Source organism: Sceloporus undulatus, chromosome 1 (assembly GCF_019175285.1).
Source record: "Sceloporus undulatus isolate JIND9_A2432 ecotype Alabama chromosome 1, SceUnd_v1.1, whole genome shotgun sequence".
In the NCBI taxonomy this organism is placed as follows: domain Eukaryota; kingdom Metazoa; phylum Chordata; class Lepidosauria; order Squamata; family Phrynosomatidae; genus Sceloporus; species Sceloporus undulatus.
Genome location: NC_056522.1, coordinates 46,381,277 through 46,408,927, shown reverse-complemented (window position 1 = coordinate 46,408,927; position 27,651 = coordinate 46,381,277). Strand labels below are relative to the sequence as shown.

The following is a 27,651-nucleotide window of genomic DNA, read 5'->3' as shown; positions in this document are numbered from 1 at the left end:
GCTAGGAAAGGTAGAGGGCAGCAGAAAGAGAGAAAGACCACATACCACATGATGGTTAGATTCAATCAGAGAGGCTAACACTATGAGCGTAGAGGATCTGAGTAGAGCACTGGAGGACAGGGGGCCTTGGAGATGTCTCATCCACAGTCACTGTGAGTCAAGGGCAGCTAACAGCAACAACAATTGCCATTCAGTGATACAAGAATTACGATTTATAAGTAACATTAGTACAAGAAATATTGGCGTGTTCTGGAAGGGCCCTATTGGGCGCTGTCATTACGTGCGAGGGGCGGCGCTTCCTGGCGCGCCTTGCCCCTCACACGTAACAAGGGTGTGAAACTGGTGGCGCCCTATACAGATGGGTGCCACCATTTTGACATGATGGACGCCTAGTGTCCGCATGTCTCGGCGTCCTTGTACGCCACAAGGGCTCCGCAAAAAGAACCCACTTTTTGTGGGTTCTTCTTGCTGCACTGGGGAACCACACAGTTTGTCCGCTGCGGTTCCCTCACGCTGCAAACACGGGCACCAGCACACCACCCTTTTGGGTGGTCTGTAAAGCATCATTACTAAGGATTATGTATGGTCTGGTATGGGATGACATCATTGAACAGCACCAAGCCAAAATCTTTCCTAGTCAGCCCCAGCTCTGCCATCATCGAAAGTCTAAGGAAAAGGAGTCGAAGGAGTCAGTTGATACCCCACAGGCAGACTCTATCAGAAAAAGAAAGGCATGCAGGAAAGAAGAAAGGAAGGAGGGAAGGAGGATCATCCAGACAGTGCCTAGCCTTCACCTCGGCTGCAAGCAAGTGTGTATCCAAACAAATCCAATCCTCCCCTGAACAATAATAATAATATTATTATTATTGTCATCATCATCATTACCACCACCATCACCATTAACATCACCATTAGCACCACATATTGCAAGAGAAATGAGGAATCATACAATTGAACATTTTTGGTTAACATGTACTCTCTCTGTCTACACACACACACACACACACACACACATCAGTTGCTAATTATTTTGAATGACACCAGTGACCCCAGGAGAAGAAATTATGCAGCCCTGGACTGGGTTAGAACTCCCAACACACTTAGTATTATTACTATGAACTAACTCTGCTATAATCCAAAGTAAATCGAGGTGGCCAGGTTTTGAACTGGCAATTAAAACCCTATAGCTTTAAAAAGGATGCACTGCTGATGAAGCACAAAACTTCTTTTAGGAGGCTAAAAGAGAGCAATGGGGAGGACATTTGAAGACCCCAAAAAAAAAAAATCACCTTTGTAGATGACCTGCCCTGGGAACTAGATACAGGAATGTGTCCCTGTTAGGTCTGCCAGACATCTCACTGGTTTTCGATAGCATTGAGCATGGTATCTTTATAGGCCACCTCTCTGGGATGGGACTTGGGGGCACTGTTGTGGTTCCCTTATTTCTTGAAGGGATGGATTCAGAAGGTGGTATTGTGGAATGATATCTTTGGCATGGGCTTGTGGTGAAGTGGCTGTTTCCCCTAGTGTTTAATATATACATGAAGCTGCTAAAAGAGGTTATCCAGAGTTCTAGGGTTCAGCAGCACAAGTAAGCATACAATTTACTTCTCCTTTCTTTTTAACTCCAAGCAAGCTGTTTTGTGTCTCTTGTCAGTAATAGACCTGATGAGGGCAAATAAATTAGAGCTTAATCTAGACAAGAAAGAAGTGCTCCTGGTCAATTAAAAGGCAGGTCATGGAATAGGGATTCAGCCAACACTGGATGGGATTACACTCCCTTGGAAATTTGCATCTTGGGAGTACTCCTGGATTCAGATCTGAACCTGGATGTCCAGGTTTCGGCAGTGACCAGGAGCGTATTTGCATATTAAAATTTGTGTGCCAGTTGAATTCATTCCTTCAGAAGTCAGATCTGGCTATATTGAAACATATTTCAATTACATCCTGTTTGGATTATTGTAATAGACTCTACATGGCCTTTGGAAACTATCAGAAACTTCAGCAGGTTCAAAATGCTGTGGAAAGACTGCTGACCAGGGCGAGTTACAGAGAGCATGTCACTTCTTTGTTGAAAACAGCTTCACTGGCTACAGGCCCATTTCTGGACAGAATTCAAAGTGCATGTATTGACCTTTAAAGTTATTCATGGATTAAGTCCAGACTATTTAAAAGACCAAATTTCCTTATAGGGCCCAGCCTGAGCTTTAAGATCTTTAGAGGGCTTTCTCTCAGTCCAAGGACCATCGTGGTCATATATAATAGGGACACCAAACAAAAAACAAACAAACAAAAAGAAAACACCCTGCACATTGGTTGCTCCCAGGCTATGGAACTCTCTTCCACAGGAGGTCCAGTTAGACCCCTTGCTGCTCTCCTTCCACCAGCAAGCTAAAACATTTTATTTAAGCAAGTTTTTAACTTATTTTTAATCACATGGCAGAACAGTGTTGAAAGTGCTATGCTGTGAGTTTTTTAATGTTTTAAATTATGTTTTAATGTGTTTTAAATGTACTTAACTATCTCTTTTTAATAGTACTGTACTGTTGTTTATTTTTAAACTTTTCTAATATAACATTTTAGCTGTTTGAAATGATCATAAGCTACCTTGGGAATGCTGGGAGAAAGCTGGGTATAAGTTAAATAAATGCATGAATGCATGCATGAATGAACGAAAGTTTATAAGGAAGTAAAGAAGAGACCCAGGCTGCATCTGCATTTTTGGATTTGTAGTTTTGTGAGATACTTAGCCTTCTCTATCAGAGAGCTCTGGTGCCACAACAAACTACAAATCTATGATTGCAAAAGAAAGGAGAGAATTTCTAGCAGAGAAATATGGACTTTGTTCTGATTGGAAACCTGAAAGCACATCCTTCTTGCTAACTCAGATATTACTGATGCTGTTTCTCTGGGTTTTTCCATTTTAAATGTAATAGTACTCTGTTATATTTTTAATTTTTTAAAAAATCAAAAGACCTCATTGTTATTCACTGAAAAAATGGCATCCAGAAATTCCAGTTTAGGCAGGTCCAAGGAAATCAAATACATGTTTAAAAAAAAGGCTGAATCTTGAAGAGAGTTTCATAAAATTTAAGAATTGCTGATTCAATGGCATAGATTTGAACATGCATTTTGAGTGAGGTTGAGAAATGCAGGAGGAGGATTACATAGTGAACATCATCAGATTTCAACTTCTGGAGGAAGGTATCAGAAATCAGCAATGCAATCCTATATATATGTATATGAATTCAATGCATTTATTCCAAGTAAGAGGTTATAAGATTGCAGTCTTAGAGGTGTTGTGTCTATCTGGCACTTTGGATTTGTTCACAGGTGTCAACACTCTCCTGTCTGGTGTGTAAATGCTGTTGTCTCCAAAACACACTACTAATACACTCATTAGTAGCAGACTACTGAAATTCTACCTCTGCCAGAAGTATCCAGGAAAGCAAACTGTTTTCAGAGAAACTAATTACCAGGTAAAACATAATGCAACCTATTGTATATGTGTCACATTAAAGCAGCTTCTCTCACCCCCTCCTATACTCCCCCTGTCTCTGCCACCAACACACTTCAAAGGAAAAAAGGGAAAAAAATCCCCTTCCTCTATTAATTCATGCCCAAGCTTTCATCATTTGCCATTTGTAAGGGGACTTGTCAGATGATTTAAGGGTTTTTCCCATCCCAGCCTACACACACTATCCTTTGGCTCTCATTGCAAACATACATCTCATATTGATGTATATTTAATCCTTTCTTCCAGAGGGCAAAGCAAAATATAGGTGGGTGGTTCAAGATGCTGAAGTTACATCCAGCTGAGAAGAAGCTTTTCACAGTCAACTAATCTACCATGACTTCTTTGTCTCAAAGAAGACAATGATGTCTTAAGTGTCATCTTGAAGGGCAGCTTCCACAGTGCAGGGAGGCAGCTTCCAGAAAATGAACGGCTCACTCACTTCTTCTATGAAAAAATAACCACTAGTGGAAAGAAACCATTTCAGTCAGGTGACGCTAAGGCAAACCATTCATGTGATTTTCTTGGCAAGTTTCTTCAGAGAGAATTTGTCACTGCCACCCTCTAGGCTGAGATAGTATGACTTGCCCAGAAGACTAGATTTTTACCTGGGATCAAAAACTGCTGTTCCAAGACTAAAGGTATATATTCACTTCTAGGTCTGCCGAAAGCTTGTATTTAGAACTGTGATAAATGGGAGTCTCCCAATTTATCAAAACCTTCTCCCCAGGTAGCAAAGGGTTAACTGTGGGAGGAGATACAGTTACATTTTAATGAGGGTCAGTTTCACAGATAACGAGACAACAACTGTCTAATGAAATGGACAATCAAATGGCAGAAGCACGATTCTTCAAGATGGTTCTGGGCTAAGATTATAAAAAGCACCACAAGGCTTTTGTCTCTGGCTCTCTCCCTAAACAGACTATGGCGTTCTGAAACAAAGGAACATCTAGAGCACAGTTGCATGGGGAAAGGCTGGTCGAAGCTGGACAATGGAGTCCAGACTCCCAGCTATCTAGAAACATCAAGGACTCCAAATCCCATCTGATCTGTGAGTAAGATTAGGAGAATGTACCAGTCAGTAGCGTTAGGATATTTTGATTCTTTTCTTGGTTTGGCTGAACTGATTGATTCTGTAACTTGCAACCTCTATTTGTGCTTAAGGAATAAGGTTTTTCATGTAGAGGGATATCTTTATGCTACAGAATAAAGCCATCCTTCTTTAAAAATACTCTGCTTCTCTTGCACTCCTTTTCATGTGCCTAAGATTGGCCCAGTTCTTCTCTACAGTCAGCAAAGGAAGTGTCAGTGGAATTCCCCAGCAACATCCTGATACATTGCTAAAGTGAGAGGAATCAATCATTGGGTGGTGGCAGCGACTTCTTTAGATAAAAAGTAGTCTCAATTCCTTCCATTTCCCATATTTTTTTTAAACTGAATGGTCACATTTTTCAACCAAATACAATTGTCATGATCAGTCAAGATTTTGCATTTTATGAGTTCCAGGATGATAATAGAAATTTTAATCCAAAAATTCTATAATTTGAGATAATGCCCATTTACACAGCATATCCAGTACCACACATTCAACCCAACAAACGTTTTCCTGGACCAGCTGTGTAACCACAAGCTCCTCTCTACCTCTTCTCTTCTATGACTTCCTTAATGCAAGATCATCTTGTTTGTAAAATTGCTGTGATATACAAACAAGAAAACTGCTTTAGGGATGTTATACAAATCAGGATTGCAAGAGCTATGATGGTTCGAAACAAAAGCCCATTTAGGCTGCATTTGCACTGCAGAATGTTTTCAGTTTGACACCACTTTAACTGCCATGGCTCAATGTTATGGAAATCTGGGATTTGTAGTTTTGTTAGATATTTAGCCTTCTCTGTCAGAGTATTCTGGAGCCACAACAAACCCCAGGATCCCATAGGATGAAACCAAGCCCTTCCCAGCAGCCACTGCTACAGAGAAGGAGCCAGAAGAGGAGCCTCCAGAGGCAGGCCCAGCACAACTGCCCTGCCCAGCAGCCACTGCTACAGAGAAGGAGCTAGAGGCGGAGCGTCCAGAGGCAGGCCCAGTACCAACTGCCCTTCCCAGTAGCTACAGAGAAGGAGCCCTCGTGTCTTGTGGTGGTCAGGCAATGTTATCAAGCATTGTCGGCTTTTATTTTTCTGCTCTTGTCATTGTAACATTCTCTCCTGTTGAAAAACAAAAACAAAAACAAAAATTACTGGATACTCAAACCTTTCCTTCCCATGACTCCATGCATTTCTCCTAATCTGATCCCTATTCGACCTCTTCCTATCTCCCAGATTCCATTCTCTTGTTCACTCTGGAACTGTCACTCTGTTGCTCCGAAAGCGACAGCAATTCACGATCTTTTTCTTTCTAGATCATTTAATCTTCTTGCTCTTACTGAAACTTGGCTCCTGGCCCATGACACTGCTATCTCTGCTGCCCTTTCTTTTGGGGTCTCTTTTTCACTCACACAAGCCGCCCTGAGGGTCAAGGAAGAGGGGTCGATATCTTATTGTCTAATTCCTGCCAGTTTCAAGTGCTTTCTTTCCCCCCCTAGCTATTGTTTCTCTTTGTTTGAGTCTCGCTCTATTCGACTCTTTTTTCCTTTACAGCTGCGGGTTGCGGTCATCTATCACCCTCCTGGTTCTGCTACTTAGTTCCTCTCAGACTTTAAGTCTTGGTTGACATTTTTTCTATCAGATGCAGTCCCAACTTTGATCCCAGGTGACTTTAATATCCACCTTGATGATCCCAAGAATCCCTCAGCATCTTGCTTTAGCTCCCTTTTAGCTTCTTTCGGTCTTCACCCACATTCCCACTCTTCAACCCATTCTCTCGGTCACTGCCTTGACTTAGTTCTTGCTGCTAAGTGTGTCATTTCCGACTACTTGGTATCTGATTTTCCATTGTCTGATCATCATTTAATTTCTTTTACTCTTACTTATATCCCACCTCCTCGTCATACTACTCAACGCTACTTTCGTAATCTTCAGTCTGTTAACTGTGACCATCTCAGTCAGTCCTTGGATTCATCTCTCTCTTCTCTACCTCTTGGGGATTCTGCTGTCTCAGTGATGTCTTTATTTAACTCCACTCTTTCTTCAACTCTTGGCAGCTTTCCCTTGTATCTGTATGCGCTTCTTCCTCTATGACTAGGCCTCAGCCCTGGCTTACCCACATTGTTAGGTTTCTCTGGTCCTGCTCTTGAGTGGCCGAACGCCTTTGGAAAAAGTCCAGGGAGTGGGTTGATTTTATTCATTACAAATTTGTTCGTTCTTCCTTTTCATGCGCCCTGTCCATGGCAAAACAGAATTATTACAAATCATTGATCTGTGCCAATGAGAGGTGTCCACAGTGCTTGTTCTCCATCTTCAACACTTTGTTTAAACCGCCTTCTCCTCCTGTCTCTTTATCATTCTCTCCTAATGATTTCACTAACTATTTCATCTCAAAGATTATCACTATTTGCTCTGAGATAGTCCCTCCTTATTCTTCTAATCTTCTATTACCCTTGCCTAAATTTTTTTCTGTGTTTCCTCCTGTTTCTCTGGATGAACTCTCTATGCTGCCAAACTCTTCCAAACCTGCAACTTGTTCTCTTGATCCAATTTCTACTCGTCTTCTAATTTCTATAGCTCCCTCTTTTCTGCCCTCGCTTCTCTCTCTCTCTCTCTCTCTCCGGGTTCCTTCCGTTCAGTCTTTAAACATGCTTTAGTTTCTCTTATTCTGAAAAAAACCTTCTCTTGACCCTTCTTTTTTGTCTAGCTATCATCCGATTTCTCTTCTTCCTTTTCTTTCTAAGGTTTTGTAACGGGTCGTTTATTCTCACTGTCTTGAGTTTCTTGAAGCCAACTCCATTCTCGATCCCTTTCAGTCTGGTTTTCGCCCACGGCATTCTACAGAAACGGCTCTCACTAAGATCTCGGATGATCTTTTACGGGCCAAGGCTAAAGGCCTTTACTCTGTTCTCATTCTTCTTGATTTGTCTGCAACCTTTGACACCGTTGATCACTGTCTTCTAGCTGATATACTTCCTGACCAAGTTCTCAGACTGTTCTTGACTGGTTTAGATTTTATTTGTCAGATAGATCTTTTGCAGTGGTCACAGGTAGTCAAACGTAGTCCTCTGTTCCCCTATCTGTTGGGGTTCTCCAGGGCTCTGTTCTGAGTCCCTTTCTGTTTTCTCTCTACACACTGTCCCTAGGAAAACTCATTAGTTCTTCTGGCTTTTTCTATCATTTGTACACCAATGACACTCAGTTGTATCTTTCCACCCCTGACCATTGTCCAAGTCTTGAACAGCAATTTACATCTTGTCTTACAGCTGTCTCTCAGTGGATGCAGCATCGATGCTTGAAGCACAATATGTCCAAAACAGAGCTTCGCATTTTTCCACCTAAGTCTACTCTTCAACACTCCTTTTCTGTTTCTGTTGATGACATTTCTATTCAACCAGTCCAGCAAGCCCATAGACTTGGTTTTATTTTTGATTCTTCTCTGTCGTGTATCCCCCAGATCCAGACCACAGCTGAGGCATGTAGATTCTTTTTATACAATATAGCCAAAATCCGACCATATCTCTCTGCCTCTACTGCCAAGATTCTGGTCCATGCCCTAGTGGTATCATGACATGATTTCTATGACATTCTTCTGGCAGGGCTTCCTCTTTCTCACCTCTGTCCTTTAATTTCTGTCCAGCATTCAGCTGCACGCATTATTACATCCGCCCACCACTCCAACCATATCTTTCATGTGTTGTCATCCCTTCACTGGCTCCCCCTCTATTCCATATTCAGTATAAGCTCCTGTTGTTGACTTTTAAAGCCCTCCATGGGCTTGCCCCTCCTTATTTATCAGACCTTCTTTCTCCTCACCTTCCTGCTCAGGCCCTCCATTCTGGTAGTCAAGGTCTGCTGTCTCAGCCCAGGATTTTCTCTGCCCCATCCCAGATTCGTCCCTTTTCACTTGCTGCCCCTCACTCTTCAAACCTGCTTCCCCCACGAGCATGGGTCATCACTTCTTTAACTAGTTTCAAAACTGAGTTGAAGACCATCCTGTTCAGAGAAGCATTCCCAGGCATTGCATGCCTATTATTTGCTATTTGACGTTTTTAATTTGTTGCCTGTTTTATTGAACCCTTTCCTGTATTGTTATGTATTATTTATATGTATTATGTTGCTATTTTTTAGATTGTATGCCATGGGCAGGTTTACTTGCATCTATTTTATTGTTTGCATATACAGTGCTGTGCAAACCTTCAGTGCTATATAAATAAAGCATAATATTAATAATAATTAAAGTGATGTCAAACTGTATTAATTTTTCAGTGTGGCAGCAGCCTAAGTACAACATTCTGATCACACAGTGTGGCCAACTTCATTAAATACTGATAATGATTTAGCCTAAGTTTAAAGCCAGACTAAAAATAATGTAAACTACAGTAAATGAAATCTTGTTTTATAATCATTGTTTAATAATAAACGGGATATAAATAAAATAAAATAGTTTTCTCACCCAAAATAGACTGAAGGCAGCTAACAATACAATGAATAAAGCAAGCACAAGTTAAAACAAAAACAATTAAAAACAAGCCATTTCTTTTAAAGGCAGCAGCACCTACTTGGATTTTATTTTTTAACAGCAACTATGGGCTGAAAAAGACAGCCCAAATGTGCCATGGTAGTGCCAATTTTAGGATGGAGACCATGCGGCAACCTCACAGTCCCTAACCCCAGCACGCCGCAGTGGCGCTATAATGGTGGTGTCCCATCCATTGTGACGTAAGTGACATGCAGCCATTGGCACACTCGTTACGTACGCGCTAAAAAAACGGGATTTAATAAATTCCCTCTGGAGGGAAGCTGCATGGTTTTCGGGCAGTCCGTCCCGTGCCTTTGTTTAACCACCAAAGGACTGCCTGGTTAAAAAGGACTTACTTGCTAGTGGAAGGACAAAAGGTGGAGGCCAGCCTATATTTAAAATCATGAATGTGAGGGTTAGGGGAAGGCAAATACGGTTCCCATTTTCACTTGTGTGCATTTGCTCATGAAGGAGAAAACATTAAAAGAACTATAACAACAGACTGATAACCTAAAGCACAGGTCTGTGTCAATTACTGCTTTTTGTATGTGTGCCGGTCCACAAATAAAATGTTCTATGTCAATTTTTGTTTTTTTCAGTGCATCTAGAACTGGGCAGCCTGAAAAAGAGGCAGAGAAGAGGCCAGAAGAATAGCCTCTCTGCATCCCTTGAAATGTGATTATATGCCTGTTACACCTGTCCAGCAATCGAACTCACAGAGAACAAGAAGCTTCCAGCCTCCCAAGTGCTTTTCTTTCTCAGTGACGTACTATATCATGTCAGCTCTGCTGACAGAAACCAAATGTTAGCTTCTAAATCACACTGAGCAGGCCCAAGAGAGGGAGGCATGAAGATCATTCAACTGGTACCAGCAAAGAATGTTCCCATATGGATGTGAGAGAAAGAAAAGGCCTCAAGGAATGGAAGAGCTTGGAAGTAATCAATTACTAGTAATGTTGAGGCTGTACAGACTGATGTTATATGATGGTCTTGAGGCAGAATGGGGGTGTGGTGTCCGCACGACACATGGTCCGACGCTGCCCTAATGCTGCTGTCACACCATGCGCTCAACCGCATGACAGGCAGAGTCATGGCACTCCTTTGGTGCTGTGTCCAGATGATGCAGTGCCAAAAAGAATGCCAGAAAGTGCCACTGCAGCAGCAAAAGCGCCTTTTTCCTGGTGCAAAAAGGACCGGCATTTTGCCACACAGCAGATAGCGTCACGGTGCTCCTTTGGTGCTGCGTCCTTTTGGCATCAGGGAACGACTGGATTGGGGCCATGGCATGTAGTTCGTGTGGCCCTGATCTGGCATTGAAAGGGGTGGGAGCAGGCTGCTCCAAAGAGGTGATCTGTTTAGCCCCGTAGTTATCTAGAATGAGTTTCCTCTATGGTAGTAGGGAACAATGAAATTATATTTCAAAAGCAACATGATGAGTGAGAATGAAGTTACTTTATAAGTGCAGGGAACTATGCTTCTGAAGTTAGTTTTAGAGGTTAAGATTCATGAGATTTTTAGACAGGATTTATTTTTTCAGTTTCTGCCATTCTCTCATTTATCCTAGGGAATTTTCCTTTCTTAAAAAAGGCAACAACATGCAAAAGAAAGGTAGCAAGGAACTTCTGAACTTCTGTTATGAGTAATGGTAACCCACTTCTTAAACACAGAAGCTTCTTAATACTTTTAAAAAATAAATGTTCAAGCTCTGTTGAACAAGTTGCTCTATGAATTCTCAAACACACAAGAAAGAAATTGGTAGCTTCAGCCTCCATAGACTTGAGCCAGCTTCCTCAGATGCATGAATCTGTGGACACATGCATCTGAGAAAGCTGGCTCAAGTCTACCAAAGTTCATGATGCCAAATGTCTTTCAGTTAGTCTCAAAGGTCATAGAATCATAGAGTTGGAAGAGACCACAAGGGCCATCCAGTCCATCCCCCTGCCATGCAGAAAATCCAAATCAAAGCATCCTCGACAGATGGCCATCCTGCCTCTGTTTAAAGACCTCTAAGGAGGGAGACTCCACTACACTCCGAGGGAGTGTGTTCCACTGGTGGGTTACAGACCGCCCGTTTGGGGCGGCCTGCACCCGCCCCTTTCCCCGCTGTATCGGGGCCTCAGCTGCCAGACCGGCAGCCTCCGAGGCCCCGATCTGCCGCTTTGCAGGCCGTGGGAAGCGGCAAAAGGCTGCTTCCCCGCGGCCTGGAAAGGGGTGTCCTTGGGGCTTCAAGCCCCAAGGACACCTGGCAACAGCGGGGAGGAGGAGAAAGGGTCCACTTGGCCCCTTTCTCCTCTGCGTCACTGGGTGCAGCCATGTAAAGGCTGCACCCAGCGACACAAACCCCAGAAGGAGCTCTGTTTTGGAGCTCCTTCTTGCACCGTGGAAAGGGTGCCCTAGGCGCCTTCGTGTGGCGCAAAGAGGTCATGTCCGCGCCGCCTCGTTTGGAGGCGGCGCGGTCATGACGTCGTAATGGCAGCGGCCATGTGGAACGGCCGCCACCATTTTGTACAGACTTGGTCCGTACTAGGGTTAGGGGCGTCACTTCCTGGGGCGTTACTAACCCTAGGGTTAGTCACTAACCCTAATACGGACCCAGTTCGTATTTTCAGGCCTGTCTGTAACGGGCCACTGTCGAACAGCCCTTACTGTCAGGAAGTAAGGAAGAGCCCTTACTGTTGATAAAATTACCAGCTTGGTAGATGAAGGGAATGCTGTGGATAAAGTGTATCTTGATTTCAGTGAGGCCTTTGACAAGGTTTCCCATGACATTCTTGCAAACAAGCTTGTAAAATATGGGCTAGACAAAGTACCTGTTAAATGGATCTGTAATTGGTTGACCGGCCGAACCCAAAGGGTGCTCAACAATGGCTCCTTTTCATCCTGGAGGGAAGTGACCAGTGGGGTCCCACAGGGCTCTGTCCTGGGCCCAGTGTTATTCAACATCTTTATCAATGACCTGGATGACAGAATTGGGAGCATACTTATCAAATTTGCAGATGACACCAAATTAGGAGGAATAGCTAATACTCCAGAGGACAGGATCAACATTCAAAAAGATCTGAATAGACTAGAAAGCTGGGCCAAAGCTAACAAAATGAAATTCAACACAGAGAAATGTAAGGTACTGCACTTAGGGCAGAAAAAATGAAATGCACAGATATAGGATGGGGGACACCTGGCTGAATGAAACTACATTTGAAAGGGATCTGGGAATCCAAGTAGACCACAAGTTGAACATGAGTCAATAGTGCGATGCAGCAGCTAAAAAGGCCAATGCGATTTTAGGCTACATTAGGAAGAACTTCCTGACAGTAAGGGCTGTTCGACAGTGGAACACACTCCCTCGGAGTGTGGTGGAGTCTCCTCCTTGGAGGTCTTTAAGCAGAGGCTAGATGGCCATCTGCTGGGGATGCTTTGATTTGGATTTCCTGCATGGCAGGGGGTTGGACTGGATGGCCCGTGCGGTCTCTTCCAACTCTATGATTCTATAAAGTTCCTCCTAATGTTGAGCTGGAATTTCATTTCCTGGAGCTTGCATCCATTGTTCCGTATCCTGTTCTCTGGAGCAGCAGAAAAAAAGCTTGCTCCCTCCTCAATAAGATATCCCTTCAAATATTTAAACAGGGCTATCATATCACCTCTTAATCTTCTTTTCTCCAGGCTAAACATCCCCAGCTCCCTAAGTTGTTCCTCATAGGGCATGGTTTCCAGCCCCTTCACCATTTTAGTCGCCCTCCTTTGGACATGCTCCAGTTTCTCAACATCCTTTTTAATTTGTGGTGCCCACAACTGGATACAATATTCTAGGTGGGACCTGACAAAAGCAGAATACAGTGGCACTATTACTTCTCTTGATCTAGACACTATACTTTTAGTATAGGTGCTGCAAAATGCCTTTGCATACTGATTTCCAGACTAACATGACTATGCCTTTGAATTCTATGAGTCCTGGATCTGTACAAGAGAGAAGAGTGTGACCACAACACATCTCTGTGTGAGGTCCACATGATTCATTTACCATTCATACACTGTCCTTTCCTAAGAGAGCTATTCAAAGACTTAGCTGTCATGTGCTTAACATTTAACATCTCTTTTTCTTTAACATACTCCACTCTGTGTAAGGTTACATGCAGAGCTGGGAAATGTATTTTTGGACTACAACTCACAGAAGCACCCAGCTGGGAACTATGGGTATTGTAGTTTAAAAAAGCAACTTTTGCCCATTCTGGCTCCTTGTCTTTTATTATTCCTCTTTTGCAAGTTTTCCTACTACTGCCCTCACAAAGGCACACTCTATTCTACCTTTGCAGTATCATTCTTAATTGGTATGGCTGAGGCATAGCAAAATGACCATAAACATCATATCATCAAACCACCATCTATCCTGGCCATCTGGCACAGACATTCTCTAGGGGTTGAGGTTTTCTGAGATGTTTTACAGCCCTGCTGTACTTCCTGACTAATGCTCTCCCTTTTGTTGTTCTGCTGTACCCCCCCCCCCCCCCGCCCACCACACAGAACCCATAGTTTGGGGGTAGCTGTCCTTCCTTGATCTGTTCAAAAATACTGGAGGCAGGGGATAATCCTTCCACAGGAATCCTAACCAATCAATTTATACAAATGAGATTTAAATGTCTTTCATGACATTGGCCTTGGCTGTACAGCTGTTGCCATCCAGGGCCCTCGTGCCATTTAAAAGGATGCTGTAGTTTCAAACAAAGGATTCAACCCACCTCCTCCCCTGATGCCAAGATATTCATGCAATTAAGGCAGCTGTGAAGCAGGCTCAAGACTGTCGGCTCATTCCCACATGGGCTCCGTGGACAGCAGACCACATAAATTGTACAAGGGCCCTTTGTTCCACGCACTAGGATCAGCACAGAGGATTACTAAGCCACATCCTCTCCTTTGAGGCTAGCTGTACTAAAAGGTTTTTTTCCTCTCCTTGACACAATTCAGCCTACCTCCCAGCTACAGCAGCAGGATGACAGTGTTACTCCATCCTACCCCAAGATGATTTCAGTGAAAAGCAATCCCATTTTCTGATCCACAACTATAGTGTCCTAGTATAATAGGGGCTTCGTTTATACTCTGTTGGTCTAGAAATGGTAAAATTTGTGACAAAGGCTTTTTTTTTTTTTTTTTGGAAAAAGGGGGGGGGGAAAGGAAAAGCTTGGAAACATTGCTGTCTTGATGTAAACATCCCAGAATCCCCAGCTAACATGGTCACTGACCATGTGTACTAAGTATGTCTCACTGAGATGTAATTAAGAACCAGTAATTGCATTGGCATATTGTTTATTTATATTTCTCTTGCATTAAGATTAAAATATTTTGTTATAAATATACTTATTGTTTCTATCAATGTTACCTGGTTGCTAATTACATCTTAATCAGCTAGTTCAGGGTGCTCCTGTGTTAGTTTATACTAACTGTGGATGGCATCCTGTTCAATATTTATGATGTCTTTAACTAGACTTACAACCTTGGAAATTTTGTGGCACAATTGCCATGATCACAAATGCTCCCTAAAAGTCACCATAAAAGCCTGTAGGGTCCTGTTGCAACTGTTCATCACACTGTGGCTTGCTTGCAAGAAAGGGCTAGACACATCACCCTTCAGAGCTCCACTCACCAGCACCACAGATTTCCTTCAGACAGTATGGTTGCCTAGCTTTTGAGGTGGGTTTTAGCAGGTTGGCTCAGGAGACGGATCATAACTACATCTCTAGTACAGTATCTCAGCCAAGATTATTTGTCTCTTACATGTATATCCCATTTTTCCTCCAATAAGACAAGCTGGCATTCATCCACACTTTAGCCTCACAAAAACTGTGTAAGATAGGTCAGGTTGAGAGAGAGCAATTCACCCAAGATTGCTCAAGGAAATTCATGGCTCAATGGGGACTTGAATCTAGAACTTCCCTATCCAGCCCACTTAATAACTACACCCCCTACAATTACACAGTTACAATATACATCACAATAATTTTGAGAGACGTTATTAGTATAGAAGACTATATAGAGAATGTCATGGATAAGCATGGATTCCAACTTCACCCAGCTAACTTCAGGTGAATAGCTTTCATGGCCACTGTACTTTTATTGGTGAGGATGCAAATAAATTTAACTCCTATTCAAAAACATAAAGCTTAACAAAAATTGCAAATATCTTCATAAATAATATGAAAAGAGCTTCAAAATTTAAAATTCAAATATGGAAGAAAGCAAACCTGACAAGTTCTTCCATATAGGCTAATAGGTACTTACCTCTTAAAGGTTCAGGTTTGAATCTTTGTGTATTTCAGCTTTGCTTTACTGCTGAATTATGGTTGCTACTACTCTTGCTTTTGATAAAATTATTACTTTCCATGCCTGTTTTCTAAGGAATTCTGGGTTTTGTTTGATGAGGCACTCATAATCAAAAGTTTCAAAATCCTGACATCTGCAATAATACAGAAAATGGATATGGTATCCTTGGAAAGGACATACAAAAGGGATACACAAGGCAAGACCTTTCTCAAAATAGAGGAATTTCTGCTAGCTAGAGTTTATTAACTCTTGACTTTTATAAACAACCATTTCTATTGCCCCATCTTAGCCAATTTTTAGGGCTTAAAACATCAGTGTACAATAGATCAATGAAAATTCCTACCTCTAATCGCAAGATATTATATAACAAGCCTGCAGCATATGTGGGCTCGCCATACACGGACTCAGGGTCACATGAACAGCGAGCCCAAGCCCTCTTAATGGTCACACACCCACGGGAGCATGCTGCCATTAAAATGAATGGGACTTGAGGTCCCACAGTATTTCCCTTATGCTGGGTGGGGGTGGGGGTGTCCAGAACAGATCTTCCATGTAAAACAATGGTCCACTGTATATAGCCAGGAGGAATCTAGACATATCATTTACAAGAGATTTGCTTAAACAGTAGCTAAGGTGTTGAACCTCACAATGAATCTATTTTCTGCAATAATGCAATGGTTCATGTTTTACCCAAGGATTTATACTTGCATACCTCAATAGCACTATAGTATGTGCAAAACGATATCAGGCTCATGCCATTGTGCAAAACTCCAAATCATTTCAACCTAATTAAAGTATGTTCACTTACAACACTCAAAGCTTTCATTTTTAAATAACAATAAAATATGTTTCTAGCCCTCACGTCTATTCACAAAAGCTTGAGAAATAATGGGAACAGCAATTCTATTCTCTTCTACTGCTATTAAGCCATTCTAGTGCCTTTAAATTACTTAAGACACTCTTTAAAAAAAAAACTTAAAGCCTTCCCCCCGCCCCCCAACAATTGTCCAGAACTTCAGGATTGAAAAAGTGAGGCAGAAATTCTCACTTTTATTTCCGTTTGTGCCCTTTGGTGGAAAAACAATCAGTCTCTTTGAAGTTACTATTTGAAGTCCTCAGTAGCATCAGTGTGGAGCCTGTTTCTAAATGCTCTTTTTGGGGAAAGGATTTAACTGTATCTTCTGCAATTGCTTGTGCTGGTCTCCAACTGATAGCTGTAGTGTAGACAAGATGAAAGAAACTAGACACAAAATATTTATGGTTGGCTTCCATCCTGACCTTATCATGCTCCTTCTGTTCTGATGGTTTAACACTTTCCTAAAGAGTAACTGTTTCTCTGCAGCATTAGCCATCTAAACCTTTTTATTTGTAAATCATCATCTCACAGGACTACACATGGTGTTCATATACCAGCCAAAGGACTGGCAAAGCAATTGTGAAATAAATCAGCACAGAAATCAAACTAAGAGCAAGGCAAAGGATGCCAGCGATGCCTCTAATATGTCACCATATGGGAGAGCTGGCATCTTGCTTCAGCTTGGGACAGGTTTATGGTTTGACACAAGAACTGAACTTTAGAAATCATCCTTGACCTTGACTTGAGGAAACAGAAAAAGCTTTTTCAGGATAAAATATTAATGACAACATTGAAATGAAACAAGCTGCAAAATCTGTCCTGTGTTGTGGGTTTTACAAAAAATGTGTATGAAAATATACATTTAATTCTCATCAACAACTTTCTTTTGTAAGTGTTCATGATACCTCTGTACTTGTAAATAGCTGTGTGTGCATGCCTTCAAGTTGTCTGTTGACTTATGGCAACCCTATAAATTTCACAGGGGTTTCCTAGGCAAGGAATACTCAGTGGTAGTTTTGCCAGCTCCTTCCATGAAATACAGACTACAGCACCTGGTATTAACTGGCAGTCTCTCATCTAACTCTTAACCAGGGTTGATCCTGGTTAGTTTCCAAGATCAGACAGAATCTGATGCCTTTAGAGTATCTTGGCCCTGTAAATTAGTACAAACCATAAACTTGATTGACTATGGTGATAAACAACACATATAAGACAAAGGTCACTGGAAAAGGGGGGAATTGAAAAAGAAACTGGAAGACAAGTATAAAGAGGCATAAACTTAAATGCCTAACTTTTAGGCGAGGAATAGGCAAATTGCAGCCCTCTAGATATTGTTGGACCGCAACTCCCAGCATTCCTCACCATTGGCTATGCTGGCTAGGGCTACTGGGGGTTCCATCCCAGAAATATCTGGAGAATATGACTTTGCCCAAATGTTTTAGACAGTAACTGAGAGTATAATATTAACTGCACAAAAAATGCACCCAGTTTTTCATTGCCTGTCAGCCGCCTTGGATTGTGTACAAGGGGAAAGGCAAGATAAATAAAATAAAATTATTTCTTCTTGTTCTGTCTGGCACTTGGAATCCTGCTCAGCAAATAGTTTTACTTTGACAGCTGTTACCCTATTTGTATGGGGCCTGTAGAGCCTCTATTAGCAGTTAAAACCTATCTGAATTAGTTTGGGGAAGTACTCAACTTGGCCTTGTGAGAGGAGGTAACATAGGCAGGAATGAAGCACCAGTTATACCAGTCCTCACTATGGAGACCCCAGGCATGAATACATAGCTGTATTAAGAAAAATAGAAAGTAGCATACAAATGAAGATAACCCAATCAAACGTCTAGTACACAGAGGTAACCAAACACAGAAAAGTAAAAAGGAATATCAGAGGCTGAGGGTTGGATAAGGCATGAGGTACCTGTCTTGAAAACAAAGGGACACAGTAAGCCAGGAAGTATGAGGACTAAAGTAGCAAGGCTTGAGTGTGCAGGTTTTGGCAGAGGACGGGAACAAAGAGCTCAGACAGAAGCCTGGGGATGACAGTCGCCAGGATTGCTGGGAAGGCCAATTGCCACAACTGTAGCAAAAAGGTTTCATTTCTGGGGTAATATTTATATCCTTGAGCCATGAAAATTCCACAGAAAACTGAACGTTTGGTTGCCCTACAATTGTACCTGGGAAAGGTTTCCAAAATGTGGAGTTTGTCCTGATATTCAGGAGATGAGAGAGATTGATTGTCACTGGTGATGCTTCATAGATTTTATAACATCTAGACAAGACCTGGAGACCCCAGTAATAGATGGTAGGAAGGGGATTTTAGTAATACACAAGAGATGAAAGGGGGATTCTGCTTGTGTTTGATCTGGTAGAACTCATCTTTTTGGCTTTCACTGTCTGTCTGAAATACAGAGTGAGGGGTGGGTATGGCGATGCTCTTTCTCGTAAGCTTCTCCATCCCATGCCTTTCCACATCGCTGTAGCTATGTGCCACTCATTCTACCTACTCTGGTGCAAGGATGCCATCACAAACCATATCTGCTGATGCTACTGCCTTAATATTGCCCATCTGGATTGATAAATGTATCAGGGAATGTCCGGATACTTACACAGCATGTGTAAAAGGAAATAGAGCAGCAGTGGGAAATCTTTGGCCCTATGGATGGTTTGGCCTACAACTCCTATAATCTGTCATAAATGGCTACAGTGGGCCAGGGATTCTGAGAGCTGAAGTCAGAAACACTTGGAAGGCCAGAGTATCAATGCTCTGAGAAATGAGTGTGGTGGGCCTGGATCCCAATATGCCAATCCCTCAGGAAATGCCAACAAGTCCTATTGCCAAAGCTTCTGTTCCCTCTATACTCCTTTATTTTCTCTAAAGGAACAAATTTAACCCTTTAAGTGGCCAGATTGGGTACAGAGTCTGCCAGATGCAGATCCTTCACCCAAGGCTTCATCAGTTATATGGCTACCTAACCATTTATTTATCTGATTGTACATAGATCATGCAATTTCAGATGGAACCTGGCAGTCAGCCCAGACAAGTCTGCTCAACAGTGTCAGGCATTCCAAAACTGATTTTTGGTCCCAACTGTTCTTTTCCTGAAACAACATAAGATCTTACATCTGAGTAAGGACCCTGCAGTCCTTTAAATCCCAGGACAGAACTAAACAGAATTCTTTACCTTCATGGAGCCAGAGAAGGGACTGTGCTAAACTGAGTTTGGCAGCAGCTTGCTCTTTGCATATCTCCTATCAGCACCTGCAGTAAACAATATATTGCATCTGAAGCCCTCTCCAGTTTTATAAATATGCAAAGCTCCCAATGGCAGTGTGAAGAATTGGGGGGGGGGGGGGCCCAGAGGGATTATTGATGCTCCTGCAGCAAGGGCAGGAAAGCTTTAATTTTTTAATGGATGGCCAAGGCTAGCCATCAAAATGGGGGGATTTATATGCAATCTGGAGCAGGAGAGGCTGCCGGCCCAGAGGATGTAAAGATGACAAATTCTTTCCTTTGACAAAAGGCTGCATTTCATTTCCAGACTTCCCTCAAGAGGGAAAAGCCAGGCAGCTCTAAGCTCACAATAGGCTAAACAGCAATCACCAAGAACTGGGATGAATGCCACTTCAAGAATCCCAATTTGCACAGGGTCAGCCAGAGGTCAAAATGTTAATTCCTGTGTTTAGGATCAGAGCTCATGATACTCCTCAAGCTTTCCCCCCTCTGCACTCTATCTTGGCTGATGGGGAAATAGGGCTTGGAAGCAGAGGAAAGTGGATGGATTCGTTCAGCTAAAATTAGCTTGCCCCACCCTCACTCACAGCCTTCCTTATTTGTGACATCCAGCGTTACACCTGTATGTTTGGGATGTGGAACCTCAGGCCTTGGGGATAAACCTTTGACTCTCCTGAGGTCCCTATCTAGTCCTGTAGGGTTCTCCATATGCCCATGCCTCTCAGCCATGCTACCACTGCTTGATAGCGTCCCAGGGTTTGTATGGTTGAAATACCTCTCCTAAGGCTTAGTTAAAGGCAGCAAGACTTTATGCTAAATATATACTATTATATTTGGTTCCATGCTTTTCCCTTGGTCCTGCTCACCATTTCAGTGCAATCCACAAGAATGTCCCTAAAACTGAATGTATCCTTTAGGCAGAAGGAAGCATGAGTGAAAGGCACATCTTCCCTACCTTTGCTATACATTCCCGTGTTTCTGATATCCAAAGCATTTCCCTTCAGATGGTTGGAATTACAATTAGATTATAGCCTGAACAAATCCCTGCTGAGCCATAAAACCCACTGGTTACCTTGGGCAAGTCACACTCTCTCAGCCTCAGAGGATGGCAATGGCAAACCCCCTCTGAGGAAATTTGCCAAGAAAACTGCAAGGTAAGTTCACCCTATGGTCACCACTGGTTAGAAACTTGAAGGCACACAACAGTAACAACAAGGTGGTTCACAACCAGCAGCACTATCACCATGTTGGGGTACATTCAACCCATTTTCCTCCATGCCCCCATTGCAACAAGAGAATCAAGATAAACTCCACTTGCTTAATCTGGAATTCCCTGCCTAGTTAAATCACTGAATTCAAATAAGTTTTACGTCATATGGAATCTCTTCCTTCCTTTCTCTTAATTTCAAAGTTGGCTTTAAAGACTGGGTATTGTCAACCATCCAACATTTCTTTCTCAGGGAGTTTACTTCATGTTTCTCCTGGGGACAATCAGGCGGCCACAGTCAGACAAAATGCAGGCTACATTCTCTGGTTCTACCTGCTCCATTTTTTATTTTTTTATTTTTTTGATAGAACAACCCTATCAAGTTTCAAATTTAAAGAGATCTAGGCTCATTAAGCTCTCCAGTGGCTTCTTAATGAATAAAGCAAGGTGTGAGGCTAGAAAATGGGGTGATGTAGGGGAGCAAGACTGCCAGACAAGGCTTTAATCTATGACCTTATACTAAAGGCACATGTGCCATGCAGATGGCTATAGTAGAAGCAGCCTAACAACTGGGATTGAAAAATCTTTTCTTTATTAGAGTGCCTTTTCTAGCCGCTCCTTCTAAGCAGTTTCTCCTTTATTTCTGATATGTTGATCATTCTTCTCCTTCTTGGTCTCTTTCTCCTATGTTGCCCTTTCCTTTCCCTCTGCCTCCATTTTTCTTCTTCTTCTTCTTCTTCTTTTTGTTGTTGTGTGCCTTTAGACTTTCTGACATGGCAACCCAAAGGTCATATCACAGGGTTTTCTTGGCAAGATTCTTTCACAGTGGGCTTGCTGTGGGCTGAGAGAGTGTAACTTGCCCAAGATCACCCAGTGACTTTCCATGACCAAGTGGAGATTCAAACTCTGGTCTCCAGAGTCATAGTCCAATGTTCAAATCACTACACCATACTGGTCTCTATGGGCCCGTACAGACAGGACAAAATAAAGCTACTTCAGATCACTTTGGAGGTATGCTGTTTAAACGATGCATGAATCCTAAGAGTCTAGAAGCCTCACCAAAGCCACACTCCAGTCCTTAGGACTGGAGCATGGCTTTGGCATGCCATCCAGACTCTTAGGATGCATTCATCATTTAAACAGCATATCTCCAAAGTGACTCAAAGCAGCTTTATTTTGGCCTGTCTGTACAGGGGCTCCTTAAAGATTTCTCCCAGTTATCTCCCCCAACCTCCCACTGCAGCCACTACTCATCCTATTCTTCAAGTCAGCCACTGAGTAGGTGGTGAAATATGAGATTATTGGAGGAGATAGCCAAAACTTATTTCAGATCTCACTGAAGATCTGAAACTGAGTATGCAGCAGCACCTTCTGAGTAACAGCAGTCAGTCACAGAAATGCATTGGAGGAGATTAAGAAGCAGGCTCTTAAGAACACATTTAAGCTTGGAACATTGGGTTTGAAAACATATTTGAGAATGGTAAATGTCAGAAACTGGGAAATTAATTCACCACTACAAATAGCAATAATTGGAATTATTTAATTAGTTGTGTTATCAATTATTCAATGTTTAAAACATTACTGTTGGGATAAACCATGGGGTTTAAAAAAGTGGTTGTCTCTGTTGGCCATAGAAGGACCACATTTTGTTACTGACTCCTTGAATAGGGCACTTTCTGTGTCTTTTTAAAGTTGTGTTCCTTCAGCCTATAATAATTCCTGACATGGACTACAAAATCCATAAACTATTGTTGCCTCACAACAAAGACAGAAGAGGCAGCATGGCATAACAGTTGAAATGCTGGACTATGACTCTGGAGACCAGGGTTTGAAACACCACCCGGCCATAGAAAGCCATTCTGACATTGTCCAAGGCACACACTCTGTCTCAGAAACACTCCAAATACCTTCCTTACATACAAGCCCATGAAGAAATCTGATGTTCTGGAAGGACATTGCTCTGAGAACCTTGATTTCTTGTTGAGCAGACAAATCACTCTACCCCATCACTGTTTTATTCCAACATTCCACTCCATTCTTTTTTCTTCTTTTCCTAACGCAACATTTCTGCTGCTGCACATATCCAACACTTCTGCTGTGACCTGTGCTCCACAAATTTCTCTCTCTCATCCTTCCTGCTGCTTTCCCAAAGAAATCTCATAGATTAGTTTATCTAACAACAGTGCCATGTGATACATTCCTGCTCTTACCCTTCTCTTTTTTGAATATGACAGAGAAAGAAAGAGTGAATGAGGCACCCACCCTAGCAATTCTGGTAACCTAATTTGCTAAAGCATTTGTTTTAAAGTTAATTGTTAACTAAGAATCTAGTGGGCTATGGAAAACTGCTAGAAAAATCTAGGGAATTGATAAATGGAAAATTATCTAGTTAATTCTGAGCTCCAGTTGAAAGTATATAAAGCCATAAAACCTACCATGTTTTTAGTGCTTGATGACAGTGCAGTAGCATTCCTCCTCTCAGTAATGAAATGCTAGATCTGCTGACCCGTAATTTTTCAGTCCATTTCAAAATGCCAACCCTATAAAGTTAGAAACCATAACAAGGTTGGGTTGCTATAAGCCTCAAATTCCACAATATGGAAATTGGGTATTGCAGCCACGTAGCTGAGTGTCTCTAGAAACTGAATTATGTCTGGGAACATATGTGCAATAGAGGCCCATTGGTCACCTGCCCTCAAGAATCAGTGCTCTAGATTGATCTGTTTCTCAGTTCTCATTCTGTTCTGGATGGCACTCAAAGTAGAATCCAGAGTACTGCCAAGTGATACTCAAGAGCATCAGGAAGTATCAGCTTTGCCATTTTAAGTAAAAACATCCCATTATCTCTGTGACATTCCTTCGGACCTAGATGTACATACAGCTCACTATATCTAATTTTGTAAAACAATAAATTAGCCTGTAAGATTGCTTCTTGACACATGAAGACAAATCCAGTATAATTAAAAAGGAAAGGAAGCAGATTATTATACCCTCCTGGAGAATACGGCTGCCTGTTTCTGTTTTATTTATACATTATACCGTATAATGAGCTGAATATTTAGAGGTCAGCATAAACCAAGCTGCTGACAGGAGAAAACCAAAATACTAGAAATTGCATATATTGAGAAACAGGCACAAGAGATATTATTATTTTATTATCATGTGCATTTTCGGCACATATGCTGCTTCTTGCTTGCTTCGCATCTGGAAAAGGTCTGGACTGTCACATCTTCTCAATAAGTCAGAAAAATGCAGGTCTGTTGCCTCCATTATATTTCTTCATTTAATTCTAAGTGGCCCATGTAATAAGAAATCATAGCAGGCATTTTCTTTCTCCTGGAAATTTTCCCGCATATGCAGAATAGGAGCTCTTTGCTGATTTATCATTTTGTAAACAGGATTTGGCTTGGTATTATTTCTTTATGCACTGAATCCTACTCCCCTACAAACAAAAAACATGCAGACACATTTTCTATAAGATTATTTGTTGCAGTAATTGTGTGTCTTCGAGTCATTCTGACTTATGGCAAACCTATCACCGTGTTTTCTTGACAACATTTATTGTGAGGGTATTTGCCTTTTCCTTTCCCTGAAGCTGAGAGAGTGTGACTAGCCCAAGATCACCCAGTGTCCCTCCATGGCTATATAGGATTTCAAACCCTGAAATTCTCCTCCTTGGGCATTTTGTGTTCAGCTAGCAGTTGCTCCCTGGAGCTGCCTCAGAGAGGCTCTTTCAATTTCCCCTGGAGGGAAAGAAGAGGAGAAGTGATCTAAATACCTCCCAGCAAGCAATCTCAGGTGCACAGGAGTAGGTACCCCCTTATCTTATGCATTTTAGTCAAAAGGTAAGTCATTGAATGAAAATGACATAACAAAGCATTCCTTCCAAACAACCTCTTTGCAGCATAAGGCAAAAAGTAACTGAGGACAATAGCCTACTAATATATCTAATCAGAAGAAAAAATATGATTTATCTACACAGGAGTGTATTACCGAACAGGAAGCATAGGCAGCAAATGCTGAAAGGATCCAAATCCATCCCTTTGGATATAATTACAGCATGGGGTTGATGATGGAGATAAAACACAGTAATGCAAAAAACATGTACTCTTGGAGGTAGATTTTCTCGGTACATCTCCACATTTATAGCAGAATCAATGGAAAACATACTTTTTAAGAAATACATTTTTCTGTTCCAGAAAAAATCTGGACTGAACAGAGTAGGAAAAATAAATCAATTGTAAAAGCAATTACCAAAAGCAACTTAAAGTAACAATTATGCCAGAACAGGAGTGGATTTTTTCCTCCTTTAGTTCCAATCATAACGTATCTTAATTAATAAGTGTTGGTGTGGAAATTAATTAATTTCAAATATCTGCTTATTTGTGATCAGTTACTACGTGATGTTCTTTGCCACACACTTCTATTAGAATGCAGCATCCTACATTATGATATTCTATGTAAAGCAGTGCTACCGTAATAGTAGGAAGGGAAAGAAAGTGTGTTGATTTCAAATGTTCCTATGAAAACATCAGTTTCATACCACTTAAGACTGGTGGAACAAAGTGCATCTTCCCTTGGAAATCTGTACATTTCCAAGGATTATTGCGCATTTTGGCACAGAAAAATGTGCAGAAAGCCATGGTATAGATGGTATATGATGTATGACTAAGAAGTTCACATATTTGGGGGAAAGGCACACAAACATTCTTCAGTCAGTGAAAAAAATGCATTCAAATGTGTAGATTAGTTTTTTTAAAAGTGCAAGCATACATATACTTGAAAAGATACATCACAAAAATAAATTTCAGTTTCCTTGCAGGAAGAAAGAGAAGTCTGATACAGAAATGAGATGCCAGGAGGTTCTGAAAAATGCACTGATAATGAGATATGACAGATTTTCACATCCCTTTCACAGAATCAGGGAGAGAAAATCTGAAGCAAAATGATCATCTTCACAGATGTTGTGCTCATGATTTGGCTTTCTCCTCCTGGAACCAAATTCTGAAAGCCACTCATCATGTTCCTGGTCAAGAAGCTGTACTGAACCCTCTCACACTGTTTGTTTGTTTGTTTGTTTGTTTGTTTTTGGTCATTCCATTGAGTTCATTTCATCTTTCAATCACCTTTTGATGTTCCCCTATTGTCACCCTGAGGAGCTGAGTTCTCTTAGTTTGTCCCAGTGAATGTCTGTCTCTGCTTAGGTGGGCTTCCTGAAGTGTTAGGAGATGGCAGAGTGCACCCTTTGCTGCTGTTGATCGCCTCATTAACTGGAACACCGCAGGCTGCCTAATTCAAGAGCTTCACGCCATCTTCAAATGGCTTGCTGCACTCCTGCAAGACAACTGAACAGCATGCAGGCAAGCCCAAAAGATGCTCCCCCTGAAGGCTGGAAGCAATTTTAAAGGGCTCAGTAATGGGAAGCAGGAAGTCTATGCTTCCCTAAAACCACCTGAGCCAGTTTTGTCAATTCTGCAACATCCTGAAAGGTCAATCACGAGTGGAAATTTCAGAGAGGGAACAGGGGGCAAAGTTCTGAAAACCAGTGCACATTATTAGTTGTTTCTGCCCTAAACTCCTCTTTTTGGCCAATTTCTTTTAAAACCAGAAAGCCCATGTGGTGCAGGGTCCAGACATAAAGGTCTCCAACAAACTTATCAGTTAGAATAAAATATGGTGTGTGTTTTATTTCTTTTTAGAAGCCTGACTGAAATCTCCAGCTGGGATTTGCATTCCTTCTCTCTGAAGGTCCGAAGCTTTATAGGTGAGACTTTTTTTCCCTTTTAGTTTTGTTTTTAAACACATAGCTCAGCAGGCATGGTGATGCAGAAGCTTTAGTCTTTCTGCTGTCAGAAGAACACTCAGGATGAATAGGGCCATCAAGGCTGAGCTGCATTTGAAGGATTAAACTCACAGAGGAAAGTCTTGGGGAAGAAAGGGAGAGAGGAAAAGACATTTTTGGAGCCATACCCTCGGTTGCATTTGATGTTGATGACGGTGGTGGTGATGATGATGACAATGATTTTGCTCTTGCTGCCCTGATCACAAACACCCAAAGGATATTTTGGGGAAAGCTCTACAGAAACAAGTCCTATAGCTCCTGTTTATTTCAAGAAAATGTCCCTATGGGCCATGATATAGTGTGATGTGTCTAATTTGGAAAGCAGAATTTGGATATCATGAAACCATAGTAAATTTTTGATAATTTACTGCATTATTATTGTATTGTAGCTTCACTTTTTCCATTCCCCCCAGCACTAAAATAAGCCGACTGACTTAGAGCACCAGTACCATGCATCTTGATTTGAGAAGCAAGAACACTTGGGTGCGGGGGCAATTACTGCAGAATAGCATCATGACTCAGCCATTTTCTTGGTCTTATTTACACTGGCACTCCATTGAAGGATGTTTCCACATCCTGGATGTCCTTTGTTTGTTGCAGCTAGTTATTCTGTCTGAGAGGAAAAAAAATATATTAAAAAGGAATCTGCATGCAGGGGAAACAATAGGAAGAGGCTGGGTTCATGAGTTCCCCATTACGTTTAGGCAAACAACAAAGCTTGAAAAGGTTTTCTCCAGTCAGCATAGCCACTGACCATAATAGCTGGGAGTTCTAGTCCAAAAAGGAGCTTATTCAAGCTCTAAAAGACTTTGGCGGGTTACAGACGGGCAGGGGAAGACGTCTTGAAGGTGTCTTCCCCTGAATACGGAGCCTCCAGACCGCCCGCCCCGGGGGCGTGGCTAAGGTGGATGGGGCTTCCACACTGGGGGTAGTGAAGACGCCTCACCTGGGGCCGTTTCTTACCCGCAGCTTCCATACCGCCGCCTCGCAGGACGCTGCAAAGAGAGAGGCAGCTTCTGCATGGGCGGCCAAAAACGTGGCTTTTTTTTTCTTTTGCCGGCTGGCGGATGCACAGCTGCGC

At 42.0% G+C, this 27,651-nt stretch overlaps 1 protein-coding gene and 1 long non-coding RNA gene across 3 annotated transcripts in view; one reads left to right on the top strand and one right to left on the bottom strand.

The window, feature by feature from the left end:
• The window catches only part of GALNT14 (polypeptide N-acetylgalactosaminyltransferase 14), a 384,373-nt gene that overhangs the window by 239,590 nt on the left and 117,132 nt on the right, over window positions 1-27,651 (bottom strand). The gene's annotated exons all lie outside the window — the stretch shown is intronic.
• On the top strand, window positions 2,331-9,831 carry LOC121914800. The gene is made up of 3 exons (XR_006100586.1): window positions 2,331-2,466; window positions 3,334-3,479; window positions 9,718-9,831. It is a non-coding gene; the product is annotated as an uncharacterized LOC121914800 (long non-coding RNA).